The sequence below is a fragment of the Pseudochaenichthys georgianus genome, chromosome 11, assembly GCF_902827115.2.
Source record: "Pseudochaenichthys georgianus chromosome 11, fPseGeo1.2, whole genome shotgun sequence".
Classification (NCBI taxonomy): Eukaryota; Metazoa; Chordata; class Actinopteri; order Perciformes; family Channichthyidae; genus Pseudochaenichthys; species Pseudochaenichthys georgianus.
In genome coordinates this window covers 30,668,759-30,674,900 of record NC_047513.1, presented here as the reverse complement: position 1 = coordinate 30,674,900, position 6,142 = coordinate 30,668,759, and positions in this window count along the sequence as shown.

The following is a 6,142-nucleotide window of genomic DNA, read 5'->3' as shown; positions in this document are numbered from 1 at the left end:
CATTAACGTGTAGGTTAACCGATATTTTTCAACCTGAACCTTATTTTCCCTTGCTAATGTCTTAACGGATAAATGGGGACATTTATTTTAGATTTTCTTCCGATATTGAGTGGAAACGCAGCAGCCATAAACAGGCTGGAATGCATTTGCTTGACACCTTCAATGTACGTCTGCTTAAAGTGCTTGTTTTTATCACTTAGGGGTTGAAATGATTGTTATATTCTAGTCTCTGACCCATTGTGTACAGGATCCTACAGAATAATTGACCTTTACCTTTTGCTTGATCTAATCTGTTTCTCTCTCGGAAGTAAACCGTTCAAATGTGAATAAGAGTTGCAGTGAGCAGATCTTATATTGTGAGAGTTTTTTGTGTTACAGAAAGTAGAGCTACATAAGTGTTATCTCGAAGAATATCAACATCAAGGCTGACATTTAGCTGATTTAGACGATGTAGAAGCAAGATTTCACAGAGCGAGACTGACAGAAAAGATCAAGCAAAAGGTAAAGAAAATGTGGTCACACATATCTAACTAGAGAATGCAATTCTTGAAGAAATTGCTAGTGGGAATGCTTTATGCTGAAAAGCTGATGCTAAACTGCTATGCTGAAATGTAATGCGTAAGAAGAAAGTGAAGAATTTAGATTGAAATGATACATGGACACTGGGGGCTTGAATGTGTGATGAGAGAAGAAAAGTAAAAAAGCCTTGGCAGAATATTTGAACTGCAAACTTTTTAACTAACTTGATGGCGAATGATATTTCGCCATGGCAACAGTATTTGATGACACCCCATAATACACTTAGATGTGTTGATGGCTGCATCATTACCAAACCTGTGAAGTTTTGGGCCATTTGGAGCATTTTCACTGAAGTTATGAGAAAACCGTGTTTCATGGCGAGCATTGTGTGGCCATGGCAACGGCATTTGAAGAAATCTCAAAACTGTCACATAGATGTCTTCACGGCTAGCACACGTGAAGTTTGAGCACTTTTTGACAATTTTAATATGAGTTTACGGCGAGGGATGCGTTGCTATGGCAACAGCTTTTGAAGAAAACTCACTATTGGCACATAGACATGTTGAAAGCTGGACCATTAACCATCATCTGAAGTCTGGTGGTGTTTTGACCATTTTCATAGGAGTTACGACAACATCGTGTTTTATGTCGAGGGATGATTTTCCATGGAAACAGCATATGGTGAGATCTCATATTTGGCGTAGAGCTGTTGAGGCATGGACCGGTGATATGTAAGGGAAGATTGGGGGACGATTAGGGGACGATTGGACCGTGTCCATTGGAGTTACAGCGACATTGTGTTTTATGGCCAGGGATGCGTTGCCATAGTAACACCACATTACGTAACATCAGATTTGATGTAGAGCTGTTCAGGGTCGCAGTGTTAACCATCATGTGATGTTTGGTGGCGTTCAGAGCATGTCAGTTGGAGTTATGACATCATCATGTCATATCTCCAACACACAGGTGTTTATGTTTGAGGTAACGATGTTAAGAAACACCTGTGCTTGAGCCCAGAGATCAAAGGTTCCCATGGTGATGTGCAGTAATCAGTGAGAGGAGAGCCTTTCCATTGTTCTGAATGAGAGATAAACCTCTTACAGTTACATGTGAACGTTTTGTTGAAGAACCGTAACAGATATCGGTGAAATTTCAACATGTGAAGCATGTCAAGGACCCTGAGTGTCTGAAGTGTGCTTTTTGTGTACTTTTGGGTCAATAATGTGGCCTTTTTGGCAGATTAACTAAAGGTGTGCGGCTGCTGCTGTGAGGAAATATCAGCCTGAAATTACAATGGGTCTTAATGGAGATATGTTGAAAGTTGTTGTCACTTCATGCCCCCAAGAGCATTTTGTTTAATTATTTTTTATTTTTCAAGCTACGAGATGTTTTCCTACGTTTGTCATAAAAAATTATGTCTCAGGAATGTAGGGTTTGGGAATTATGGAAGGTTTAAAAAAATATATATGAAGGCAAATTTCAAACTGTCCCCCACTCTAGCTGTGACTTCACGCACTCTAGCCTTAACGAGCTGCGCAATAGAGTGCCACAGTGACACGTCCTAAAACCCGGAAGTCAATCAATCAATGTTTATTTATATAGCCCAATATCACAAATGTTACATTTGTCTCAGTGGTCTTCACAGTGTGTACAGAATATCAGTATGACAATACGACACCCTCTGTCCTTAGACCCTCTGTCCTTAGACCCTCTGTCCTTAGACCCTCACATCGTACAAGGAAACACTTCCAGAGAAAACCCACAGTTTAAAGGGAACATGGGAGAAACCTCAGGGAGAGCAACAGAGGAGGGATCCCTCTCCCAGGACGGACAGACGTGCAATAGATGCCGTGTGTAAATTGAAAAGATAATACATTTGCAACATAGGTAGTCCAAATGTTTGGAAATGCATGTGTGTATAATAGGAAGATGAATCCACGAGGATATCCATCCAGGACCGATGATCCAGGACACAGGACCGCAGGATCATCCATGACTCCGGATCCCGGCGTATATAGACACCAAAAAGAAAGACATTTGGGGAAGCTGGGTTAATCGGAACATGAGAGTACACAGGTACAGACAGAGAGAAGGAAGAAGTAAGATGTCCCCAGACAAACTAAGCCTATATCAGCAAAACTAGGGGCGGAATCTAATTAGCCCTAACTATAAGCTTTATCAAAAAGGAAGGTCTTAAGCGGATAGGGTGTCTGCCGCCCGAACACAAACTGGAAGCTGATTCCACAAATGTGGAGCTTGATAAGAAAAGGCTCTGGCTCCCATTGTACTTTTAGAGACTCTAGGAACAACCAACAACCCTGCATTCTTGGAACGCAATGCCCTCGTAGGACAGTAGGGTATAATGAGTTCTTTAAGGTAAGATGGCGCCTGCCCATTAAGGGCTTTGTAGGCAAGAAGAAGAATTTTAAATTCTATCCTGTGTTCTATAGGGAGCCAGTGTCAGGCAGCCAGAACAGGAGTAATGTGGTCCCTTTTCCTAACTCTGGTTAGTACACGAGCCGCAGCATTTTGAATCAGCTGAAGCCACTTGACTGACTTCTTGGTACTCCCTGATAATAAAGAGTTACAATAATCCAGCCTAGAAGTAACAAATGCATGAACTAGTTTGGAAGTAAGCTTCTTCCGGTTACCTCGACACAAAAGCAATGCAATTTCTCCATAGGATTTAGGAAAAGAGCTCAAAATAAGTGTGGTTGACACACATTTAAGAGATGGATCAGGTTTTGTTCAGTCGGATAATCTCCACATGTCTATCCTACTTTTATAATTTTCGAATCATATATCTAATCGATAGATTTATGATTGATAGATTTATGAATCTGATTTAAAAGCTGTGTAACACGAATAATGTCAGAAAGATGTGTAATATTTTAAAGTAGAGTGAAAGTATGAAGGAACAGTTAGCAGTTGAAGTCGCATGAAGATTTTTCAAGTTATCGAGCTGAAAGTTTTGATGTTTGAACGGAGTTTCTGCGATGTGGAATGTGGGAGCAGAAGAGGCGCAAAAAACCCGGCGGAATAATAATAATAAATAATTTGTGCGTAGAGGAACAAGTAGTGCTGTATCAGCATTCTCACTAAATAATTCCTTCACTAACAACAATGTGAGCCTGTCAGTGCTACAAAAAGAACAAACAAGCCCTTTTAAAATGGACGTGCTGAACCGCCCTGAGCAAATACAATAAGTCCCATTTAATGGCTTCTCTTTGCTGCTCTTTCGCTCAATACTGGACCAATTTCAAAATATGTATCCCCATTATTCACGATACTCAAACATGGAAAAATAGGGTTAAGTTTAAAATACCAAAGTCCTCTTGGATTTCTTGATGACTTCCTGCATGATACAAGAAGATTTTATTTTTGAAGTGATTAATTCTTTGGCTCTTTTCAGCATGTGGGATTCAGGTGGTCACAATGGAAAGCAATTAAAGACAGCTATTCATATCCTGTGTAGAAAAGTGTTTATCTTATATTGGAGGTCACTGTTCGATGCACCGGGTCATCACAATTGACTCGAGAGGAGAGGCAGAGGAAACCAATCTGTGATAACCCTTTCTTCTCCCGACACAAATACATGTTTGCTCTCCTCCAAAGGGTTCGGTAGGTGTTTCGGCCTTGCTTTGTGAGTCATCTCGATGAATGATGAGGACTTGGCAATGCCGGCACAGGCATGACACGCTAGATTTGCCGTGGAAATGTGCCGTGGCAAAGCATCAAAGAGATATCAAGGTCTTTTGCAACAAAGTGGAAGCAGAGGGGGAGAGGAAATGAAAGTGGTGGGGTTTGGGTTGGGGTAAGAAAGCTAAATGTTGTAATGATGTTGTGATGGTTTGTACCAAAACCAATGAACACTTAATTTAAATTAATTTGCTGCGCTCTAGTGGATCTGTTTTCCGTTGGTTATGTTATTTCAAAAAGATGTTTGTAACATAACAATTGGGAGGAGCCATCCTTATGTAAAGTGTTTATCGAAATGTTTCCCTTTTGATTTGAAGTCATACAAAGAAGAATGTCTAGCAATCATTTCGTAGTTTATACATTTGTAACATATAGGAGGAGGAGCCGTCCTTCTTTTACATTTTCAATCCACATGTATCCCTTTCAGGGTGTCTGCGGGGTCTTAAAAGTATTAAAAGTTGATAAATCAATTTGGCGAAAATTAAGGCTTTTAAAAAAGTCAAAAAGTATTAAATGGCATTTTCCAAGGTATTATATTTTGTAGCTTGTTTTCAATAAGTATATCAATTGTCCAAAGAGGTTGTATTCTACAGTCTGCCTGAATGTAATCATTGCGTAGGTGTGTATAGTGTGATTCTGTGTAGTTTATTTATGGCAGTGGTTCTCAAACCTTTTTCAATAATGTAGATCATGAAAAAATAATGAAAAAAAATGCCACCAAGTACCCCCTGATCAGCGCAGAAACAATTTGTTAGGGACAAAAAGCCAATCTAAAGAGGTACAGTATGCGCTGCACCACCAGTGTCTGATTTATTAAAACAACAACCTTGTAACTGAGAAACACTTAAATGCTACATTTCAAACGTTTACAATCCATCACTAAATTCATGGCAAACCAATTTTAACATCATGCAATAACACTAAGACGACATTAGCTGCTTTGAACTGATATTTTTAATACGTTGTACTTACAATCTAGTGAAACATGGGCTTGTGCTTCACTGAGGATCCTTGTCATTCTGACAGGGAGGCACCTGCAGTTATTACACTTCGCGTTTTGAAATATGTGTAACTGTTAATATAAAAGCCACACTGCTCAAACTTCGTTACTTTCCCTAAAATTAGTATATTTATTTATTTTGGGGCGTGGGGAATGAAGAGAAACAAATATATGAGCATGTTATGAGCATGGGATTTTGACCCCTCATATAAACATATGCATAATGCTGCGCTATACTTTGCGGCCACACGCCGTTGCCAAGCAATGCTTATTGTTTAGGTCCTTTGATAAGCAGGCAGTCATATCATTAGCTAGAACTAGCTAGATCTGATAGATTTGGACATAAACGCGAGTGAAGTCTAACCGGACGTGAGAGAGAGAGATCAGAGATCAGATCAGCTGCTGCTGACGGAGAACACGCAGCTCTTCCGGATCAAAGCTCCGCCGCTGTGACGGACCGTTGAGTGGAGCAAAATACACTAAGAGTTAGACCTTACACACTTAGCTAGTTTATCTACTCTGGAACTAGCTAAACTAGTTATAAATATATATATTTATAAAACGGACAAGTCAAATCAAGCAATCTGGTTCTTAGCCGTGATATACTGAGCGTATACCACGGGTATAATTGTAAATTACTTTTCACAACAAGTCAGTATCCCTCCGCGTCTGAGTAAAACAGTATACCGTTGGGCTGAAAAGCAAACTGCTTGAACAAGAAAGCAGCGGAGAAGTAACGGGCAGAAACCCTCCTTTTTACGCAGCGGTCCAGACATAGACATCAAACGGCAAAACATATTCAGTGTGCAGTTCCTTTGGCATTAGGGCAGGGATATCTAGATACTTTCCAAGGTCTGACATCATGACTTGTGCTACTTTTAAAGCAAGCAACGATGTTTTCAAATCTGTAATCAAAGAGGTCCG